Here is a 24,589-nt window from a genome sequence, read left to right on the forward strand (position 1 = left end):
TTTCTGAAGACTTTATGTTTTCCCATAGAAATATAGTGGAGAGTCAAAGGCCTCACCACAGGTTCCAGACATAGGGAAGAGACACTTCAGGTACACTTCTGAAAATATGAGGCTCTGCTTAGGACTACATTTCATTAGGAAAGGAGGAATCTGAATCCCTAGATATGTCTAGCACAAAGGGCAAATAGAAGATATGGAAGGAATCTCAAAGAGTTATAGAAGATATAGATGATACCTAGTTGTAAAAGTGATAAATGCAAGGTTCAACTCACATCCCAACATTCTAAGCAAAGAAACTTTTTTCTATATTTTTTATAGTACCCTGCACTGTTTTCTTCATTCATCAATATTTTTGGAAATAGGTATGTTCAAGAATCTTTAAACAAAGAAATATGGAGATTTCTAATTGTATTAGTAATTAAAATGGATAGAACAGGTAACAAGGCTTTTATCTTTTGAAAGATGAACTTTAAATAAGACTCATAAAGAAAATAAAGAATGTTGGGGTTTTTTCCCCTCTGCAAAACCCAAGAATGGAAAGATCTGATTTTAGGGAAATCTAGGAGAAAGGAGTAAGTAATTTTTTTTTTTAGAAAGGATATTAGAAATCCTTTTTATATTCATACTAAGAGATTAGGATTGTGGGAGGGTGCGAGGTGGTACAAAGAATATACTCTTTTCTGATATGAGAAGCTAGAAAAAGAGATGGAAATAAAGATAGAAACAGAAAACAAAAATAAAATCACATTCAAAAAATGAGAAGAGATTGGGGTCAAATTATTATTAATAAATCCAACCATAACAACCTAAAGTCATTTTAAAAGAGAAAAGATAATGACATAGCAGAATTTAATGTAAAAATACAAAATTGAAAACTATAATCTTAGATGTAAAAGAATTAAACTTCCCAATATAGCAACAAAATTGACAGGATAGCTAAGAAAACAAAATCAAATAATGACTTTATTTAAAAAATTTGAAAAGCATAAATGGAAAAGGATGATGAGAATAAAATTTATTATAATGATTTTTAAAAGGAACTGCAATTGCTTGAAATATGATGACAATAAATATAAATACTGTCACAGACAAACAGAAACTGCATTATTCTTAGGCAATATAATTAAATATATTTAAATTCTCAAAGGAAAAGGTAGTTGAACAAAGGAACTGATAGCCACACGATAACTCTAGATGATTTTAATCTTCCCCTTTGAGAGTTTAGTTAATACAACCAAAAGCTAAATTAGAAAAGAATGAAATGGTTAGAAAAAAGTTGGATATCTATTGCCTCTCTCTCCTCCCTCCTAAAATTAGACAATTTTTACAAAAATCAATCCTACACTAAGGCATAAAGAAATCTTTTGCAAATGAAGAAAGGCAGGTAGATAGATTTTAAAATGTAATAAAATACAGTAATCAGTAAAGGAAATAAGAACAAAAATTATAGACTTCAGAGACAGGAGAGAGGTAACATAAAGTAAATAACAGGTGATATAAAGTCAAAAAAAAATCAATATTTTTTTTATAAAAATGTAGTCATAAATCGAGACTAAATGATAATTTTAAAAAATGATGATGAGATAACACAACAGTATTGATGAGATGAAGCTAATGGAAATCTTAGGACAAATTGTATTGCCTAAAAATATTGAAAAAAAGAAAAAGAGTTAATTTATCATGTTTTTTTTAAACTAGAAAATTGACAAATTGACAGCCTTAAATGAAATAAAAAGAAACCTGAAGACAGTTAAATTTGAAAATAGAAAGACTAATGAACTAATAAATAAAACAAAGCTGTTTTCAAGAGACTAACAAAATCAATAAATCATTAGAAGCTCATTTTATTTAAAGAAAGTGAAAAATCAAATTGCTTATAAAAAAGGTAATTTCTTAACAATCAAGTAATGAAAATCATTATAAGATACTGATAGATACCAGTAAAATAGAATATAGAAGATACTGTTATCTACTTTTAAAAATATACAGATTAAAAAATACATATACAAAATCCTAAGTAAAAATTTCAGGAAATGTATTAAAATGAAAAATAAGCTACCATTGGAACAATATGAAAGACTAAGAGATATTCCCCAATAGATGTGGTCAAAATAAATAGTTTTCTTGTTTAAAAAAAATAAGAATAAGGGTAAATCATTTTTAAAATGCTCCAAATAATGAATAAGAAGAAAAATGAAAATTTAAACAACTCTAATTTTATGTCATACCTAGCACATTGGACAAAAATGTCAAAATACAGAAATAGAAAAAGCTAGATGAATTGTAAGAAGATGAAAATTTTCATACAATTTTGATGGAACTCTAAGTTTGTTTAAACTTAAATGGAAAATGAAGTTATATTCTTTTATTTAGCTAATCTTCACTAATAATAGTATGCTTGAAAGTGGTCAGTGGCAGAAAGTCCCTGTGATATAAAAATACTCATAATAGCATTTTTGTAGCAACAATAAGATGAAAACAAAATATGTGTAATGGATTGGGGAAGGGTGAAACAAATTGTGGTAGATGACTGTAATACAATATTATCAAGCCAGGAAATAAGTACATAAAGAATTCATAGAAACTTAGAAAACATATATATATGTATGTATGTATATCCAAGAAAGCAGATCACAGATAACATAACACAATAAAAATCAACTCAACTACAGACCAATTTGAGTTGATTTAGCACAAATGTGCTAAATATACTTCCCTGTTAGATATCATAACTATGAGTGGAATGTTATATGCTGTACTAGTTGAAATTACTTTTTTTTTTGACAACTTTTTTCAACATTTGTTAAGTTGAGAGTATTAAAGGTATTCTGATTGGGCAGGAAATAATATTGTTTAGAAGTGACAATTCTATAAAAACAATGTATAACATTAAAACAACAGAAAAAAATAGTGCATGCTTTAAGTAGCAGAGTTTTTGGGGAAGATTGGGCAAAGGTAAAAAGGAATCATTTTAGTTAAGTATTAAAAGAAGTATTCCAGAAGTGATCAGAATGCTCAATAGAATCCTGAACAATGTATGAATATCTTATGGTGAAAAATAGATATCTCTCCCAGGTATCAGAGGAGGGAGGATGGTCAAGAATTGTGGTCATTTCTGGACCTAGAGTCCCAATAATGACTCTTTGAAAGTTAAAAATGAAAATTAAAATCCTTCTTTTTTATAAGCTTCTGTGGAAACCAAGGCAATGGAAAGGAGGAATAATTCAGTCTGATATAATATCTTTGGAGATGATTTGCAAAACTGTGAATTTTACCAGACCATAATATCAAGAGTTAAAATAAATAGTAGAGCTTTCTACTCCATAGACTTGTGCTTCATTATGCACCCAGAAGAATTAAGTAATCACAACAACTATATTTGAACCCAAGTCCTCTGCCCTTAATTCATTTTTTCACCCTATTATACTAAGAAGCAAAGTCCGATTTTTCCCTGAGGGCAAAGATTTTGCCAACAACAAAAGAAGATTCTTCCAGTTTACTTTAACAGAATAGTTTTTAATTTGGTTTATTTTGCTTTGCTTTGCCTAACCAATTATCACTCTGAGAAAGCAGCACTCCTACATTCCCTTCCCCTTAGTAAAAGACAGCATTAGAAATGGATGAAGAGATATGATAATTTCATATGAAATTAATAGCAAGGCTAGTAGACTGAAAGCAGCATCAAAACCATGAGCTAAAAACTATAGTGGAAAAAAAATCATCACAAATGATATTATAGATAACTGGGAATTTATTTACATCATAATTAGGATGTAGTTTCTTATTAATATGTTTGGTTCATTTTCTGAGGGTTCTCATTTGTTTTTCCCAATCGTTCAACAAATTGTGTTTACTTTTCATATATATATATATATATGTAGTTAGTTATCAGGAATCTAATATGGAGATCTGAGTTAGAAGAATGGATCCAGGTGAGATAAGGCTCACCTACCAAGGCTGCAGTCAGTATTCAAGTTTCTGATGGGAAAGTAGTGGAGTTAAGTGCTGGAATGGAGGTAGCATGGTTTGGAGATGGATGGGAAGTCATATGACACTGATTGTGTGCTGACTTGTACTATTATATGTTACATCTTCTTTATTAGAATATATGATTTGGGACCATATTGCATACCTTGAATCAAAGGACAAAGAAAGGCTACTTTTCTATCTATTCTTGTAGAGATGTCACTGACCAAATGAATGGTCCCCAAATTTAGTGACTAATAAATGAAAAGAGAAAAAAGAGCTGAGTAAGCCATAGTGAATAACCTATTCTAAATAATCAACTGTTAACCATAAAACATATTTAACCAGAAAATGTATAATAGGCAAAGGAGATGGTTGGATCCCATTGTCCAAAAATACTTAATACCCAAATACTGCATCAGAATATATCTGTTTACTATCCCTATAATTTCCCAAATTAAAATGTCCTTATTTTGTTACCATTCTCTTGTATATGTTGCCTCCTTTAAAAAAGAATATAAGGGCTTTGAGGAATCTAATATGTATGTGTATATGTATATATATATATATATATATATGTGTGTGTGTGTGTGTGTGTGTGTGTGTGTGTGTATAAAATTGTACATACATAAACATAGGGAAAATGAGGTGAAACACAGAAAAACTGATAAACGAGGGAGAGTCGTACACATAAAGAGTTGATTTTAAGTAGTGATTTTCCCAGATTTTCTAGGTAAGGGATACAAGTCAGAGAAATAAAAGATTTTCCAAAGTATACTTTGACCTTTTATGTTGCAAAGTCTCTGACACAAGGATTATATAGGTATAGATGGATGTCAAAATATTTACACAAACTCTAACACCTAGAGCTGGTATTTGACATGTAGAAGGCCAAAGAGAGAGAAAAAAGAAGACACAAACTTGAGATCTTATTTCTCTTTTGTTTTAAATTGGAAAATGGATAATTCTCACTCAGATCATGTTCAACCACCGTACTCTCTCCATTTGAAAATATTTTGTGCCATATATTACATAATCCTTTATTGAATCAGGATAAAAAACAATGTGGCCTAAATCATCAGCTTTAAGTCTCCACAAGAAAAACACCAAGACAAATATTTGAGAGATGATGGGGAACAGAGGAGAGTCATTTTAAATGAGCATACTTCCAGGCATTTGCCTCAGAAAAAGATGGATTTATTTTACCTTATCTTATATTTAAAAGAACCAATAATCATTAGCTTTCTAGGCTGAAAAGATTTCTTCTTGTAATTTTATAGAGAAAGCAAAATAACACAATTAAGGGAAGAACACACATTTGTTTTAAAAACAAATCAAATTTCTACTTTTGCATTAAAAAAAAACAAAACCTCCAAACAGCATTGAAGATATAATAAATGTCCAAAACTAATTGGTTTCACATGAGCCCAGCTAATGAACGTCATTTGGGTCATATCCTCACATTGTAAACAAATGTTATCATTTATCAGCCAAACACTTTCTTCAATAAACTTTTTGCATGGCTTTTCCTTCTTTCCCTATTTGTCATTTAATATTCTCTCTCTGATTTAGCAAACTACTTTCTCTTGTATCTTCCCCTATACCTACTGGAAATTTTTAAATGTTGATAGTACCTAATTTCCAGACCTTGTGATTGAAAACTAAGCTAGAATGGAGACTAAATTTCAAAGCACTGAAACCATCATTCTTCATAACCCCAAAATAGATTACCCCTTTGAAATACTGCAGATTCTGTGAATATGAAACTCTGTCTATGGAAAATCCCCAATAAAACTCACAAGAAGTATCTATCTGTATTCTTTTGACAAAGACTATCTTCTTTCCAGCCCAATCATGTCAACAACATATTTTCTTCTTCTGTTGATTCATTGAGTATTAGTGTGTTTAATTCCCTTGAATTTCAATTTGACTTGTGAATTGCCTTTTCTATTCAATGAACCCTTTAAATAAAACATATTATAACTTTTAGAACATATGAATAGATAACAATAGTAAATGTCATACAAAAGTTTAGGGCAATGCTGTCCAGGGAAGGGAATTTTAATCTCAAGAGTCACAAGAATGCTATCACACTCTTTCCAGAAATAAGGATATGACTGATTTCATTTATTTAATTAATGGAACCAGCAAAAGAAGCAAAAATAAAAAAGAAGAGTGTCCAATAGCAAGCAGATGGCAAAATGTTCCAAATAAACAACCAGATGGCTGAAAGAGATGCAAAAGTAAAACAAGGGCTGGTATCTGGGGCCAACCAAAAGTTATAGAGAAAAAAGTTGCAGTTATTTTTATTTTACATTCTCTCAGTCACTAAACAATTCCTTGGACCCTAAAGTAAGAACTACAACAGTGAGTGAAATAATTTTCCCAGGGGAGACTTGGGGCAAGGATATTAGAGGTCAAGGATACAGAGATACAGATTTAGTGTAGAAGATGCTACATCAAATAGACAGAAACAGAGCAGTGGGCAGGGGCAGCAGACAGATGGCAAGATGAGAAGATGGCTAAATGACTGGGGATGTGAAGCTGAAGCCCCTGAAATTCTATTGCACTTAATACCATTAAATACTCTTTCCAATAATTTTTTTCCCTTTGCTTTACATGACACTGGTGATTTATTTTGTATATCTGTTTAAATATACAAAAACCTACTTGGACATTCCTTCTTCGATGCTTCTTTTTGTTCCAGCCCTCTGAAAAAGAATGCTTCTCATTCTTTGAGTGTTTATACATATATATATATATATACACACACACACACACATATATATATATGTCCTATGGACACAGAAGCCCTAAATTGCCACCCATCCCAACCTATCTTCTCCAAAAATATTCCTTCAGTGTTTCTTCATCTACCAAATAAGCTCCACACTTTGTTGTCCAATTCTTGTGTCCCCTAAAATTCGATTCCAATCTACCTTTATTGGTGAATCATCAATGGTCATTACGGCCTTTGTTTTACCATTGGAGTTACCCTGGAGCAAAGAATGAGTCTGATAACTTTGCATAGGTCTGCTTCATTTAGATCCAATCCACAAGCAAATCAAGACATCAATATTATTGTTTGTTTGTGGGGGGTTTTGAGAGGCAATTGAAGTTCACTGACATGCCCAGGGTCACATAGCTAGTAAGTGTTAAGTGTCTGAGGCATGATTTTAACTCAGATCCTCCTGACTCCAAAGTCAGTGCCTATCTACTGCACCATCCAGATGCCCCTAAAACACCACTTTCATGATGTCATCATTAATCCTCCTTAAGAACGAAGGAACAACAATCACCACACTACCTTTACTGGTCTAATTTCCCAGTATCCCTCTCCTCTTTTGAACATCTAGTCAAACAGGACTACTTAATTATTATCTTTGAACATGCATAACATTTATCAGACTTTGTATCTTTGCTCCAGCATGCCCTCCGAGAATCTCTTTCCTGAGCCCACTTCCCCTAGTTTCTTTTGATCAATTTTTTTGTCTCTATTTCAAGGCTCAGATCATCTCTTCCTATAAACTCCTGATCCCTCTCATAGAAAGTGATTTCTTCCCTCTTTGACTCACCATAAGACTTGGGTGCTATCCTAGGCAACAAAGATGTCTCTTTAGTTGTATTTTCATGCTATTCCCTGAATTATAGTTATTTGTACACATATTTTAATCAACTAATAGAATATAAATTCGATGAGAACACAAGCCATGATTTTTTTCTTGGTGTTCCTTTATGAAAAATACCTTACACATAATAAGTATTAAGAAAATATTTGATAATGAATGAATGAAGTATTTATTAATTACTTGTTATGTGCAAAGTACAGTGATAAACATTGGTAATACAAAAAATGAAAAAAACTCATATTCTAATACATGAGAGAGAGTGTGTGTGTGTGTGTGTGTGTGTGTGTGTGTATGTGTGTGTGTGAACCAGGTCAAGTCATTTAAACTCTGCTTGTGATTATGGTTTCCTCCTTTGCATAATGGGGAAAATAGTAGCCCCACTCTCCCAAAATAGGGAGGATAAAATGAAACAACAGGTGTTAAGTACTTATTACTCCTGTTGTTATTCTTGTTGTTATATGAAAGTTTAGGTGGAGCAGCAAAGCAGATACTGATATATCTTCTTTAAGGTTATTTCCACTGTTAAAAATCATATTAGTGTTTTATATTTAATCACTTAATTGTGCTGAGGAATTTGATGGCAAGAACTTTATATTATGGGTCTTCAGTAACTGATTAATAGCACACCTTCAAAGTCAGTATCTAGGCTATATCTCTACAGGAGTTTCTTCCCAAGGTGATGGCTGAGGGTATTGGGCAGCACATATTACTATTTTAATGATTTGGGTTCAGAATACTGAGCTGTTTCCATTGTGTCTGAAGGGGGATTATAGTTAAAGTAGAGATAATGATTTGACTTGTCTAGTAAATGCTACTTCTAGTCTTTCCCTCAGGGTGCCTCGCTGCTTCAGCAAGACTGATTTACCTGTCCTTCAGGGGGCAATCAGTTGGCAGTTGGTGGGAATGACTTGACCCTTCACCAGTTGTTGTTTCCCCGAATGAGGGTAATGAAGGTTGGCCTGAAAGCAGGACAGGTAGTCTGGGAATGCTAATGCTCCAATGCCAGTCTTCTTGTTGATGACAACTGGAGAGCAGTTATGAATGGAAACAACCTGAAACTTATTTGGTGCTTCTGATCTGCACTAAATAATTACATTTGTTAAAGCAATTGATTTTATATAATCTGTTAGCTCCAAGAAAAAGTTTGAAAGGAATAACAGAATCATATAATCCTAGATTTAGAAGGAATATTAGAGATTATCTATTCTAATCCTTTACTTAGAGAATCAATCCTCTCTTCTACATCCTTGACAAGTGATCATCAAACTTGTCTCTATTCTTCTCTAATTTTTTCTTATCATTATGATTAGTTAATAGGATTTAAAGAAAGATATTTTAGTTTCTTATACTCTAATCCACTTGCAAGTAGGAATTTCCCAGGTGCATTCTGTGAAAGATTCTTAAAGATAAGGACTCTTTTTTTTTGAATTTTGTGTCTAGTGCCAAGCACAATGCACAAGAGAGTGCTGAGTAAATTATTATTGAATTAAAATGAATTTGCTATGATTATTGTTGTTCCATAGGCATGGCATAATATTAACAACTGAATTCAGAGTTAAGAAGACTTGAATTCAAATGCATACATTGACACAAATTAGTTCAATGGTCCTAGATGAGTCATTTAATATCCCAATGGTCAAGGAAAATCCCTAAGACTATAAAGTGCAAGAATGGATAAATCTTTCCGTAATCTATCCTAGGTTTCTAGAATACTACTGTATACTGTATTGCTTGTCATTTTTCATGCATTTCTCTTCCAAGAACATAATCAGCAACATAGAGAAACTCCTTAAATCCCTCATATAATGATCATATACTGTCATTTCAATCATCTAATTTAAAATCTCAATCATAATCCTCATCATTCACTTTTATTGGGAAATTGCTATGCTAATTAGGGAATATTTCCAATTGCATTACTTGTCAGTCAATTAGCCAGAATTAAAACTAAGAAAAGAAATTTAATTGTATGACTTCATTTTAGCAAATAAGGCTTCATAATTTCAACCAAATGAATAATTCTCAAATAAAATAAAGCATGTATATGATAGAACAGGTAAACCTTCATAAAAAAATTTATCTAAAAGATTTTCTATTCGTTTAAAATCTGGGAAGTTAATTTTTGTCATTTCAATCTTCTCCCTTTTTGCTCATCCATCCCCTCAGAGTTAGCCATGGAAGGAAACAAAATCAACATAATTTGAAAATTTTTAATCAATCCCTAATCTTCCCCTTTCTCTACACCACCAAATAGTCTATACCTTACCAGTGATTCCACTATTTATTCTTTTGTTTTAATCCTTGCTCTCCCCTTTGGAACTTCTTTTCAATAGAAATCATTCTGAGAAGCTTAACACTTAAAGTTACAGCTACCTTAGAGCAAACTAATTTTACTTAATTGAATATTCTTTCTTCCTCAAGATGGAAGTATGATAAAACTGCTTAGCATTTCAACAGGGAAAGAAAGTTGAAGAGGGTGGTGGTCAAAAAGAAGGTAGCAACAAGTAGCTAAAAACAAACCTTTTTTTGCTTCATAATTTTGCTCGAAGCTACTCACATTCTCTTTCTCTCTTACTCTGTTTCAAATCTTCATTTTTCCTTTCTCTGCCAATCCTTGGAAAATTATCATGGGAGGATAATCAGGAGCAGTTCAACTCTAAAAGTATGGAGATAATAAAATAACATTAACATTTCCAATCCCTTATGATGCAAGTAGAAAAAACTTGGCAACCCATAAGAACAATCCTAAAAAATCTAGAGGTGAGTGATCCACAACTAGGCTGCCCTTCTGATCAAAAAGAGGAGTAATGGTGAAATGAGTTGTAAAACTAGTAAAAAGCAACCCAGGTACTCACTGAAGTTGTCAGGAAAGGAAATGATAGACTGAATATATGACTAAGGGACCTCCCACCAAGAAGATGAATAGTGATGCAATGACACATAGGATGGATTAGGATGACAATGGGATATAGGAAATTTTTCCCTTTCTACCAAACTGAGAGCTGAAAAGAACATGAGAAGGGATTACTAAAGAAAAAGTCCAGACAGTTAAGCAATTTTAGGAATGATTTATTGTAAATTTTTTTTCTCATCAATTTTGTATAAGGGTTAATAAATTGATTTACAAGCAGGAGGTACATGAAATCTCGTAATACATAAATGCTTCACAAATTATTTACAATTTCTTATCAGTCATAACATATCAACTAGTATTGAAAACACCATTTACTTGATTTTGAAACTTGCACCATAAAATAAAAATAAATTTGATGTGGAGTGTTAGTCATTTGTAATATACTCTGAAATTTTTAAAATCAGTAAATGCATTTTCACTATAGTTGCTGACCACTTGGACTAATTTAATTTAATAAGCAATCCAAGTACACTATTTGTAGATATATAGATCATAAATATGCAATGTTTTTTACACTGAGTACACCTTCAAAGTTGTATACTCAATACTATAAAACAAATTTAGTACATTCTGTAGTTAGGAATCAAAAGTTTTAAAATACAAACAAGTGCTTTTGCTATAGCAAGTCATATCACCTGCTCACTTTCTTCTGAAAGAAGATTCCATTTCCTCATTCCTACTTTAATTTATGTTTTCCATAATCCTCTTTGGTGAATTCTCTCTTATACAGTGCCTCTATTTCATACCAATAAACAAATCATCCTATTCATTGTTCTCTACCACCTCTCAATTTGCCCAAGAGTCAATTATATCATGACTTGGTTGTCTTGGTCTTGTATAATAAATCTAATCATTGCATGTCTCTAATTTTTTTTTTTTTTGCTTAAATAGATCCCTGGTTCTCATTCTGAGCCTTGTAGTAAGTCTTTCAGTTTGCCCTCTTTGTGCCATTATCCATCCATACATAAAGACTTCCTCACAATAATAATGAGTTCATTCTCTTCAACTAAAGATGTACATAAACTTATGGAAATCATTTTCACCACACAGTATATCACAGCAATGTTTTTATAAGCTGCTGTCTAAGGGATAATAATGTAATTCTGGATTTGTAAATTATTCTTTTCCTTAACCTACCATCTTCAGAATGCCTTCTATTTACACATATTGTTTCATATGCTATCTTGCTAATTTAACTTCTTCAAAACTATCTTCTCTCAACTATAATCTCTTATTCAGTATTTACTATACCCTACATTTTTATTAGATTTGGGGTTTTTCCCTTTTAGTTTGTGGTTTCCACATAGCATAATTTGCATGTGATTTGGGGAGCTTTCCCCTCCTGTAAGTCTCTATTGCTTTTCTCTGGTGGTCTATGCCAGAAATTATTCATAATCATTGAATTATCAAGCAAAGCACACTAAATTTCCTTCTACTAATTCATAATTTCTTATAATCTTTGTAAGTTCCCAAGAGATTCTGTATAATTATTTACAATGAGCCCCAAAAGAATTATTACCTTATAAAATAGTGTTTGCTATTAATATGATTATTCTGAGTGATCCTGTTTTTCTTTAAGGGATAGAAAACAAAACATGTTTATGGAATGATCAGAAAATGTATATTTTTTACATGTGAAAATTAGGAAAGAATTAGTTTTATTCCATCTTGAGCTTTTTTGGGACATTTTCAATTTATTCATTTATTCTTTTAAACCTGGCTCTAAGGAGGGGGACTTTTAAGTGACAGCTCATTTATCCCTGTACCAGCCAGCCAATTAAAGGACCTTTACCAAGGTTGTTAGCCTTTAAATTTATATAATTTGACAGTTGGCTCATTTGATAACCCTACTTTAAGGATTTCATTTTTGTTGTTCATCTATTTCATTATTTTTAAAAATTATGGCCATGGTATTGAATGTTACATAAAAATGTGTCAAAAGCTTACAATATTAATGTGACTTAATGAATGAAATGAATGTGTTCTCTACCATACTTTAGAGATACTATATCCACATGGATTAATTATTTATATAGAGAGAGAAATGGAATTTCCTAAAGAGATTGAAAGGGTAGAAATGATTAACTGGAAAGATATCAAAGACTATGGGAAAGGTAAAAGACAGAGAGTTTTGAAATAGAAAAATAGCTTAGAGTGCATGCATGTCTTTTGACAGTACAAACTCTGATTCTTAGGTAAGTAGAGAAACCAAGGTGTTGGTCATTCTTTTGATAAATAGACAGTAAAAATGAGCTGATATTTAGGTGTTTGAAGAATATAATTTATGAAACCAAATTATACGTAAAGGATTCACTCTTGGTTCCATAGTTAGAAAAGCAAGGATGTTTATCAAGAAAACTATGTCAAGCAAAACACTAACAATAGAATAGCATTAGACACACTCCATGGAGTCTGGATAAAGCCTTAGACTTGGAGACCAGTATTTGAATTCTGCTTCATCGAGTACATCTGGGGCTAAGTTTTTTTCTCTGTAAAATGGAGATAATAAAAATATTTCCCTTACAAAACTGTGGTAAAGCTCAAATGATCTATTATACATAATGTTTTTGGGAAACCTCAAGCTGTTGTTGTTCTGGATATGAAACATAACCATAATAAAAGCATTAATAAAAAGGTTCACTCTTGTCTCAAGTCACCTCAATATGATTGTGCACTCAACACAGCCTTTGAGGCTTAGACACAACCATATATGTATTAATTCTCTGCTGCTTGTGCTTATTTTGTCCTAACAATTAACACCAAGAAAAGAGAGGCTTTCCACCTCACTAGAGTATCCATTTGTGGAACCATCAGTTATGGAAAATAGGGAAAATTTGAATGTTGTGGATAAGTTCATTTAAATAATAGGACAGATGCACACTTTGCCAGAACTAGCTCAGTGTTTGGGAAGCTCCAATGGAAAGTGTGGGAAAGAAGAGGTTTTAGATTGCCTATCAAATTGAAGGTGTAGAGAGTTCTAAACTCATTGTTGTATGCCTGTGAAAACTGAACAGTTTACCAGCATGATGCCAGGAAACTGAGTCTCTTTCATTTGAATTGTTCTAGGAAGGTTTTGACATTCACTAGCAGGATAATGTTCTGGACATTCAGGTCCTTTCTCCAACTGAACTGCCAAGAATTTAAATTCTACTGTAAAGAATACAATTCCAACAAGCTGGCAACATTGTTTGAATGCCAAATTCATGTTTGCCTAAAAGATTGTTTTAGAGATAATTCACAGAAGCAAGATCTCACATGAAGGTCAGAAGATGTGATACAAGGACACTCTGAAGGTTTTTGGAAAAACTTTAGAATTGATTGTGAGACATGAGAAAAACCAGCACAGTACCACCCAATATGGAACACTAGAATCAAAGATACCTGGTTCTATGAGTAAAAACAGAAGTAAGATGCACATAGTCAGAGATATCTTTTTTCAAATGTTCATATAGACTATTTATGCCCAGTATGTGGTAGGGCCTTTCAAGTTCATACTGGTTTGATCAGCTGTGGTTGGAGATGTAATGCTGGAGTAACTGAGAGTTTTTAATATTTTATTTGAGAGGGAGAGATTGTGCTGGGGGCATATGCCCCCAGGGCTGATGTCTCAAAGCATCCAGCCGTGAATATGAGTTCTCAATGACATATATATATATATATGACTCTAAGCTCAGGTAGACAAAAGTGGGGAAGCGGGGAGAGGAGGGTGGAGAGTGGAGTACAAACTCTAGTGAGTGGGAATCTCCAGGCAGGAACCATCAATCTGGTTCTGACAGGTTGTGGGGTGAGTAAGACCATAATTCTTACATATTGGGAGGACTTAGGAGGTGTCCAACTAGATCTAGGAAGTCTGGGACTTGAGATACCAATTAGGTATCTGAGATAGGACATCTGGAGTCTTATCTTCTGGAATGTCAGATCTCAGCCCTAATTATCTCAGTTCTAATGAGCAGAAAAGGGGGGTTGCAATCAGGGGGATTGAGGCAAAACAATAAAAGGAAACTGGCACAACAGGAAACACTATATATACTATGATCCCAACATAATGATGTCATTTTGATCCTATTTGGAAATGAAGGAAAACAAACAAACAAAAAAATCATAAAAGAATGCTTCCTTTATCTACCATTCTATTCAGTCCCATTTGAATGACAATATCTATGAGTCAGTCACTGTGAGTATTTCTTATTTTCAGGAATCAATGCAATTCCCTCCTCCATAACCACAATCACAATTCCTCTATGCTTTAGTTGACATATTGTTGAGTTTCTGGCCCTAAAACATTCATCCTTTGTGACCTATCTGGCAATGAACTTCTCCAAACTGAACTTAACCTTGGGCAATTGACTTATACTCTTTTATTGGTCCTAGATATAATCAAAATCTTCTCACCTTGTTAAGGGTCTCTCAGAACTTGAACTCAATTTGAATAATTCTTGAAAGTTTAGGGTTACAGTGAGTCAACAGAAGTGCAGTAGAGATCTCAAATTAATATAATTCAATAAAACAGAAAAGATATTTTATTTCATTTTTAAATGTATTTTAAGCTTAAATATAAAATAAGAAAATATAAAATAAGAAAATATAAAATATATTTTTTATAAAATAAAAATAAATAAATATAAATAAGAAAATATATAAATAAGAATATAAATATAAATATAAAATAAGAAAATATAAATAAGAAATATAAAATATAATATAAATATAAAATAATAAATATAAAATATAAAATATAAATATAAAATAAGAAAAAAAAAGATTGTTATGTACACAACAGGACATAAAAGAGGATTCAGGATAAAGGAATAAATTTCCATTTCAGGAAAATTTATATAAAAATACAACATATCATATTTATAGCTGTCCAGATTTTCTTTGTTTCCTTTTAGATTTTATTTTGTTCTCTGCTGTGCAGTTTTAAACTTTATTTTTCCCCTCTGCCTGCTCCCAGAAGGCTGCAATTAGGTATGTGTATGTATGTGTATATACACATATAAACATATATAACCATACATTATATATACATATATTCACATGCATATAATTTGATATCTATAAACATATACATATATACTCATATATGTAAGATCATATTATGCTTGTTTCCATTTGTCAACTATTTTTTCAGAGATGAATAGCATTTTCTTTCATATGTCCAACTCTTTCCATGTTTTTTTAATCAACCAGCCATCATTTCCTAAACCACAGCAATATTCCAAGCCAATCATATTCAATCTGATAAATTATCAACAAAAGTTCTTTTCCCTGTTTTTTGCATTCCTTATATTTTTGGCTGCACAAATTTTATTTATGCAAGAGAACTTTAATTTAAAATAATCAATATTATCCATTTTACACTTTAACAATTATCTCACCTTATAATATGATTTAAGATCTGATAATATTGAATCAGATTTCCTTATCTTTTTTCCCCTCTGGTTTCTTTAAAGTTCCTGACCTTAAGCTCTTCTAATTGAACTTTATTATTTTTTCTAACTCAGCAAAATATTTTTAGTAATTTAATTGGAACAGCACTGCATAAATAATTTAGGTAAAATTGACATTTTAAAAACTATATTGACTTTACCATAAACAGTAAATATTACTTCAATTATTTAGTTCTAACTTTATTTGTATAGAAAGTGTTTTGTTTATATTCACATGTGAGTAAGTTTAATCTCTTTCACATTCTAAGATATAATTACTTTTATTTTTCCTCCTTCCTATTTTCCTTTCTATTCTTACTCTCTCCCTAGTGATCTTCACTACTTTGCTTTACTTCTATCTGCTACCCTGTCAACCTATACATACCTCCAAGAATCCTTGCTTTATCCTCTCCCACGATCCTATCCCCTTGCCTTCTTATTCTTTATGAATTTAGAAGATTTTTATGCTTTTATATGTGTGTGTGTGTGTGTGTGTGTGTGTGTGTGTGTGTGTGTGTGTGTTGTTTTCTCTTTAACCCATACCCAATGAGAGTAAGATTTTAGCACGACTCAACTTCACCCTACTAGTTCCTTTTGTATTTATTTTTCCTTTTTTTTTTTTTTTTTTTGGCCTGATTTGTATGAGATAATTGTGCCTTTTTCAATCTCTCCCTATATAGTTTTATATTCTTTTATAATTATTTCATCATACCCACCTCAGCCTAAGCCATTCTTTAAAGCTACCTAGATTAAAATTAATAGCCAAACAATAACATATTATTTTCTTATATAAGAAACAAGTGATTTGACTTTATTGAGTAACTTATAATTGGTCCTTGATATTTATTTTATACTTCTCCTGGATATTATACACTGGATTTTTCCTTAAGTCCTGCTATTTTTTTGTCACAAATATCTGAAATTCTTTCAGTTCATTAAATTCCTTCCTCCCTTCCTTTTCTTTTTTCATTCAAGATTATACTTCACTTTTCTAAGTAAGTTACCTTTGATCATAATTTCAGCTCTTTTGCTTTATGAAATATAGTAGTATTTCAAATGTTTCAGTATGTTTCAAATACTATGATATCTATAATCTATATATATATATATAATCTATGATATCTATATCTAATACTATGATACATAGTAGTTAGGTAGGTTTTGTGTAATGCTTATATTTTCACAATATTTTTTCTTATTGTTTCCAATATTTTTCCCTTAATCTGGAAGCTTTGAAATGTAGCTATGATATTCCTGTATGTTTTTCTCTTGGGACTTCTTTCAGGTGGGAATTGTTGGATTTTTTTTTTTCTATTTCAGCTTTGCCATCTTATTCTAGAACTTCAGGGCAAATTTCCTTGATAAATTCTTGTAATATTGTATATTACATAATTTTTAGCAGTATGATTAATATTATTTCTCCTCAATCTGCTCTCCAGATAAGTTATTTTTTTTGATAAGATATTCACATTTTCTTCTATTTTTTTCATTTATTTGATTTTGTTTTTTTTTTTTTGTGTGTGTCTTAAAATATCATTAGCTTCTCTTTACTCAATTCTAGTTCAGGGAATTATTTTCTTCCTTAAGTTTTTGGCTTTCTATTTCAAATTGATTGTCTTTCTTTTCACAATTTTCTTGATTTTCTTGGATTTCTTTTTTTCTTGATCTATTTTATTTGATTTTTAAAATCTTTCTTAAGTTCTAAGAATTTTTTTGTGCTTGGGATCATTTGATGTTTGAAAAAGTAGTGTTTTTTTTTTTTTTCTTTTTTTTTGGCTCCATTATCTTTCTCTTAATATGAATCCTGATCTTTTCTTATGCCCTTAGTAACTCCCTATGGTTGAGTTCTTTTTCCTGCCTGCTCATTTTTATTATTTTTTGTTTTATTTTATTTTTAGCAGTTATTAGTCTGATTAAGTTCCAGTCCCAAGATATGGGGAATTATTCTTGAATTCTCAGTTCTTTCTTACTGTTATTTTCTAAGGTCTTTCTTGGGCTCAACCTTGGCCTCTCCTTTCTACTCCTAAGTCTGGACTAGGGTCCTTGTTCACAGGGTCCCCAGAATGATCTTATTTCCTGGAGTCCTTGGTTCTTCCAGTGAATGCACACTAGTTAACACTTCTTCCCTGGTACTGAAATCAAGGATTCTGCTGACCTGTAAGTGTCCACAACCAGCAAGAGCCCCCTTCCTTTGCTACCATACTCACCAGATGTACAATAGCTTCATCTCCTCCCTCAGCAGTTCACTCTGGGATACTTCTGGCCAACACATATATTCTTTGACAGTAGAAGATCCTTCAGTCTTTTTCTAGTCAGCCATCAGATCTCTGCACAGTCTAAGAGATGAAAATTGCCTTTCAGCCTCAAACACTGCAGTGTTTGTTGATTCTACAGAGTTGGTCTGAAGATGTTTGGACTTCACTCAGGCCTTTGCCCCTGGACGTTAGGCCTTTTTTGGAGTCTTCTTAGAATTTCTTAGGAGAACAACTGCTTTACCTTGACTTTTGCTGTTTTCTGCTGCTCTGCATTCCCTCTGAGGTTCTTTTTCAGTGGAGGAAATTTGAAGAGCTGAAAGTTTTCTGGCCAACCTTCCCAGAATCCTCTCCCAACAGATATATTTTTGATGAATTTTATTCAGTTTCAACATAAGATAGGATGATTCCACTTAAACATTTATAGTGGTTTAAATAAATAAATACTATTTATTTCACTTAATGGTTTTGATCTTTTCTCAGGAGACATAGTTAAATGACTCAGTGGGGAAAGAGGGGAGGAGGGTCAATGTTTTTGCAGTTTAAATTATGACAGTGTATTTCAAATACTTTAGAACTGTAGCATGGGCAGTGACTGATAAACAATCTTGCCACATAGCTAAAACAGGTTGAAAGTAATTGACAGATCTCAACACTATCAATGAGTTAGGATAATGTCAATCCAAAGCATGTGGAGACTTCCCCCAGCAGAATGGAAAGATGAGAACAATTTGTTCCAATGGCCATTAAGATGGCTGAAATAGGTGGTATGGCAAGCTAATAGCTTTGTCAAACAGCATGGATGCCGAAATCAACCACTGCATCCATCCAGCTTGCTTGACATTTGTCCTTCCACTAAACTTCAATGTGCAAGTCAAGACAACACTCATCAAGTCATGATATCAGTGGTCTTCTTCAAAAATGAAGGATGAACGATAATAATGACTAAGGTAAGTGTATTTGAATGTACAAATGCCTCTATCATAAATCAATTCATCAGCATTAATTAAATAAACGTGTGAGGAACAAAGAACAAGCAAATCTTCACATGATGGTCTTTTTTATTGTGGCAAAGAATTTTGAATAAAACCTCATATTTGACTTCACTATAGCATAAAATCTTCAGTTAAGTTAAAGAAAATTAAAAAGTAATGGTAATACCACTGAACTTTTTAAAGTTAAGATAATTTTTTAGTCAGTGAAATTTTATCTTTTTACAAGCCTGGGTTATCTTTGATTAATGTTCAAAGAGATAGCAGGTGATTCCACTTAAGCATTTATAGTGGTTTTTTTTTTTAATAAGTATTATTTATTTCACTTTATGGTTATGATAAGTTCTCAGGAGACATACTTGAAAGACTAGCACCAAAAGATTCAAAAGGAGAGACTTCTAATAATTATGACATCTTCAAAGTACCTCGGGGGAAAATTTTATAGAAGATCTAACATCATATTTTGCAATGTTATACAGACTCATTTGTAATCTGAACCTCATATAACTCATCACCCCTTTACTTCAATATGAGAGATAAAATTCTGCCTTGTTACAGTTTCATAATTCCTAACAGAATAATTCTTGTGAGTGATATTAATGTTGTTGAGTAATTTTTTTCAGTCATGTCAAATGCTTTATGACCCTATTTGAGTTTGTTTTTGCTTTTGTTTTTGTTTGTTTGTTTCTCCAAAGATACTAGAGTCGTTTGCCACTGCTTTCTCCAGTTTATTTTTACAGAAGCAGAAACTGAGGCAAATAGGGTCAAATAATTTGCCCCAAATCACATAATTAGTAAGTGTATGAGGCCACATTTGAACTCAGGAATATGACTCCCTGACTTCAAGCCCAGGCCTCTATCTAATTTATCACCTAGCTGTGCCTTAAATATGTATATTTTGCAGAGGCAATTGGGGTTAAGTGACTTGCCCAGGGTCATACAGCTAGGAAGTGTTAAGTGTCTAAGACCAGATTTGAACTCAGGTCCTTCTGACTTCAGGGATGGTGCTCTATCCACAGCACCACCTAGCTGCCCTAAATATTTTTAAATGTCAATAAAAGTTAAATTAAATTTAATTTTAATTTAAAAAAAATTTAAATTACAGATAGATACAAAAGAAATATTTTGAGTCCTGTAAGCCCACAAAAAAATTAATTGGGAATGATGAAATAAGTTTTGAAATTAATCAGTTTAGCAAGACTCACTATCATTGTTGAATATTGAAGGATAAATTGAATAGTGAGAAATGTGGAGGTCTACTAATTCTTTTCAGACAACTTGTTTCTGGGAAGTCCTAGTAGTTAACAATCACTTTTTAAATCTAACCAAATGTTTGAGAGTCATGAAGCACTATGGTAAATAATTCAAATAAAGTTTCTTTCCACATATTATTTAAATTAATTTAAGATATATTAAGAATATATTAAAAGTAGGAATAAAAGTTTCTCAATATTTTCAATCAAAAGGCATGTAGATATTATTATTATAGTTTATGTTTAATATTAAAATGAGTTCATTTCAAGTTATTTTGAGGAGGACTATCCTACTATTGGAATGTTCTTTGAATAGAACAGTCCTGAAAAGTTTCTAACTTATTAATCAATGTTTCTTAGTTATAACTAGGTAGTAGAATGAATAGAGCTGTGGGCTTGAAATCAGGAATGTCCAAGTGCAAGTTTGGCCTCAGACACTTTTTAGCTGTGTTGCACTGGCCAAGTCACATAATCTGTGCCTCAGTTTCCTCAACTGTAAAATAGATATAATAATAGCTACAACCTCACAGGATTGGTAGAAGTTTCAAATGGGATAATTCGTGGAAAAGACTTACAACAGTGCCTGGAACATAAACGACATTAAATAAACATTTGTTCTCTTCCCCCACTTCCCTTTGCATGCCAAGATGTGTGCTTTTGATAGTCTATGCCAAATAGCCCGTTATTTTCTATAATTCCTTAAAATTATTTTAGTATTAGAATCAATTCCAGGTCAATAAACATGCATGGACTGTGGCCAATGTTTTTTGCAGAAACAGTTCCTGGATATAGTGCATGTAGTGTGGCCAAGATTTCATGATAACCATTTTGTGGAACAGCAACAGAATCTTCCCCCCACACCAAATTTATATATTAGGGGCATATTAATCATGTGGATATTTTTATTAAAAACTTGAATAAATCAAAAAAGTAACTCTATTTCATTATATCCTATATATCTTTTTCCAATCTAAGATATTTCCCAAGTAATCCCATTTTGGAGAGATGAATAAGAGAATTCTAAGACCAAAACTTCCAGTGAAAGGAAGGATTTCTGGGGACAGATGGTTTAGAAACTGACATTTTAGATCACTTTATTTCTTGAAGTTAAGCAAATGTTTATAATTATGGAACAAAAGATAAGTCTGGTAGCAACATCAAGAGATTACACTTGTTTTAAAAAGAATTTCATTATAAGGTTAATGTTTGATTCAAATTGCAAAGGCGGGATCATATAGGTAAGTGTGGAATTTCCGTACTCCAACTAGAGTGGTAAGAATTTCTTTGCCTGTTTGTATGTATGCATAGCTGGTATTCTTGAAAATTAAGTAATTTTTAACTCAGTGCCAGATGACATTCTCTAGGCAAACTTGGAATAAAGATTAATAAGGAGAAGTTTCTCCTCTCTGAAGTATAAGAGTCTCTTGACTCTTGACTTCCAGGGCAATAACTGCTTAAACTTGCAATGAATAATCAGACTAGAAAGATGAATGCCATGGAGTTCCCTTTTCCAATAGAGTATGTAATGGTTGACTGTTTTGTTTGTTTGTTTGTTTTTGTTTTTTGATTTTTTATGGCAGAAATTACCTGAAATTACTTGTCTTGATCTGTGTTTGTAGGATATTTTATCTTAGGAAGAATGAATACCAGCAGCATTGATAAAATAGCTTAAGAAGAAAATATTTAAAAGCTTTCATTTTTTTTTTCTCTCTTTCACTTGTGCACTTGTGCTATCATAGCAATGTAGTACTTCATTCACCCATAATCAAATTATGATAGTCTCTCTCTAATTCTGGAAAGTGGGGTCACCATAAAGCAATGGAAAATTCCATGGCTAAAAGAAATATTAAACTGAATAAACTAACATGAAATAATCCTATTTTTTAAAAAATGTAGAAAATGTTTGAAATAATGGGGGATAAGAGCTAGAAACAAAGGGAAATTTACATTTTGACACCACTAACTATATCATAAAACAGCAGTCATGAAAACTATTTAATGTTTTAAAAATAAAGAAGTACATCAATGAAACATATTGAACAAAAGAAATCAGGAAATGGGAGGGGAGTGAAACTCAATCACTCAGTGTTTGATAAATACCAAGCTACAAACTATTTAGAATAGACATGGCTTTATGAGAAGAACCATAAAGAAAACTGGAAAGGAGTTTGGCAGAAATTAGATTTAGAGAACATATACCATACTGTAGATAAATTCAAAATGGAAACATAACTAGAATGTTAAAGAATATATATTTTTTAAATGATTATTTTCATAGCTACAGATAGGAGATGTGTCTGTAAACAAACAAGAGAGGAATAAAGACAATTGCAAAGAATTATTAAAAATTGTAATGTCATAAAATTGAAAGGCTCTTGAACAAATAACATTAATGTATTAGGAATAAGAGGGGAATCAGTGAAATGGGAGAAAATATATTTTTATTAAACAAGCAATGGTCCAAAAGCCATTCCCTAGTAGGTAAATGGTCAAAGGATATGAGAAGTAATTTTCAAAAAAATAGCAAACAGCCATAAAATGTTTCAAATCACAAAAAACTAAGAGAAATAGAAATTTAAAAAATTGCATTCCCAACTAGCAAATTGAAATGAAAGTCAATATTAAGCATGTTATTTGAAGATAGGCACATTGATTCATTGTTAGTAGAGTTATAAATTAGTATGACTTTAGAGACCAATACATAGTTATAGAAACAAAATGATTAAATTGCCCAAAACTTTTTTTTTTTTTGTTGCTGAGGCGATTGGGATTAAGTGACTTGGCCAGGGTCACACAGCCAGAACGTATTAAGTATCTGAAGTCACATTTGAACTCAAATCCTGACTTCAGGGCTGGTGCTCTATATGAACTAGCTGCCCCAAGAGCAATTGATATTCTTCTAATTGTTTAATTATGACTTTTTTGTATCAGAAGTATTTTGTAATTGTATTCATATAGTTTGTCTTGGCAGGTAGATGCCAAAATATTTTATTTTGACTATAGTTATTTTAAGTGGGATTTCTCCTTCTATTTCTTGCTGCTGGGCTTTGTCAGTAATATTAAGAAATGCTGATGATTTGTGTGGGTTGAGCTACTCTTTTAATGAACATCTTGCTTGATTAGAAGTATAACAGGATCTTCATTTCCCCCTTAAAGCAAAAATAAAAGCGCTTGTCAGTTTTCAAGTGAAGTGATATAGTGGTTACACATAAACCATCTGACATTCATTCTTTCTTGTATGTCCCATATCTTAGGATAACTTCTTGGGTTATCCAGTGATAACTTATGGAATGTGTTCTAATATATCAAATATTAATTTTAAGTGGTACAAATCATTCCACAAGAGATTTTTTGGTTATCCAATTGTGACTATGTGAAAAGTTTCTCTAAAGAGGCTATAGAATTTTTATTGTATTTGGTCCCAACAAAATCTATACGGTCATCAATGTATTCTTGAAGAATATATACTGGCCTCAACAATATTGGCCTGGGGCTTTTCAGTAATATATTGTGGAAGGATTTTTTTTGTTTATTTATTTTCTTTTTGTTACTGTTAACATTGAGTTCAGTACCTAGCATACATTAGATACTTAATAAAATGTTTGTTGAATGAATAAAAGTTTCCTGTTGTTTTGTTGTTATTTTTATCAATTCCTGCTGCATAACAATCAATATGGAAGTAATCTTATATTAATGACCATGAAATAAGTTTTTACTTTAGCCAATATTGTATTATCTTCAAATATTTTGTTCCTTGTCCCTTGATTATGACATAAAGTTAGGACTTTGTTGACATAATAATACTTAACATCAGCTAATGCCAAATGGAGAGAACTACCATGAAAGTTACCATAATTATCTGTTGGATATTTAATAAAATGCTTTCTCAAGATGCTCTCCCTTATATAATCTGAACTCATCCTTGATTTTGTCAGCCAAGTGTTGGATGGCTTTCCATAGCTGAACTAGTATGGGAACACCTGAACATATCACAAGTTTTTATAAGTCATGTATTTTCCTATATGCTGCTACTTATTGATCAAAAACTCTCTGATTGAATGGACACCATGATTTTAACAACTATTATTTTCCTTTTAATATGTACTTATTTGATTCAAATGGCTGAAGTCTTTTTCACCCAATATTAATGCCAA

Source organism: Antechinus flavipes, chromosome 3 (genome assembly GCF_016432865.1).
Source record: "Antechinus flavipes isolate AdamAnt ecotype Samford, QLD, Australia chromosome 3, AdamAnt_v2, whole genome shotgun sequence".
Classification (NCBI taxonomy): Eukaryota; Metazoa; Chordata; class Mammalia; order Dasyuromorphia; family Dasyuridae; genus Antechinus; species Antechinus flavipes.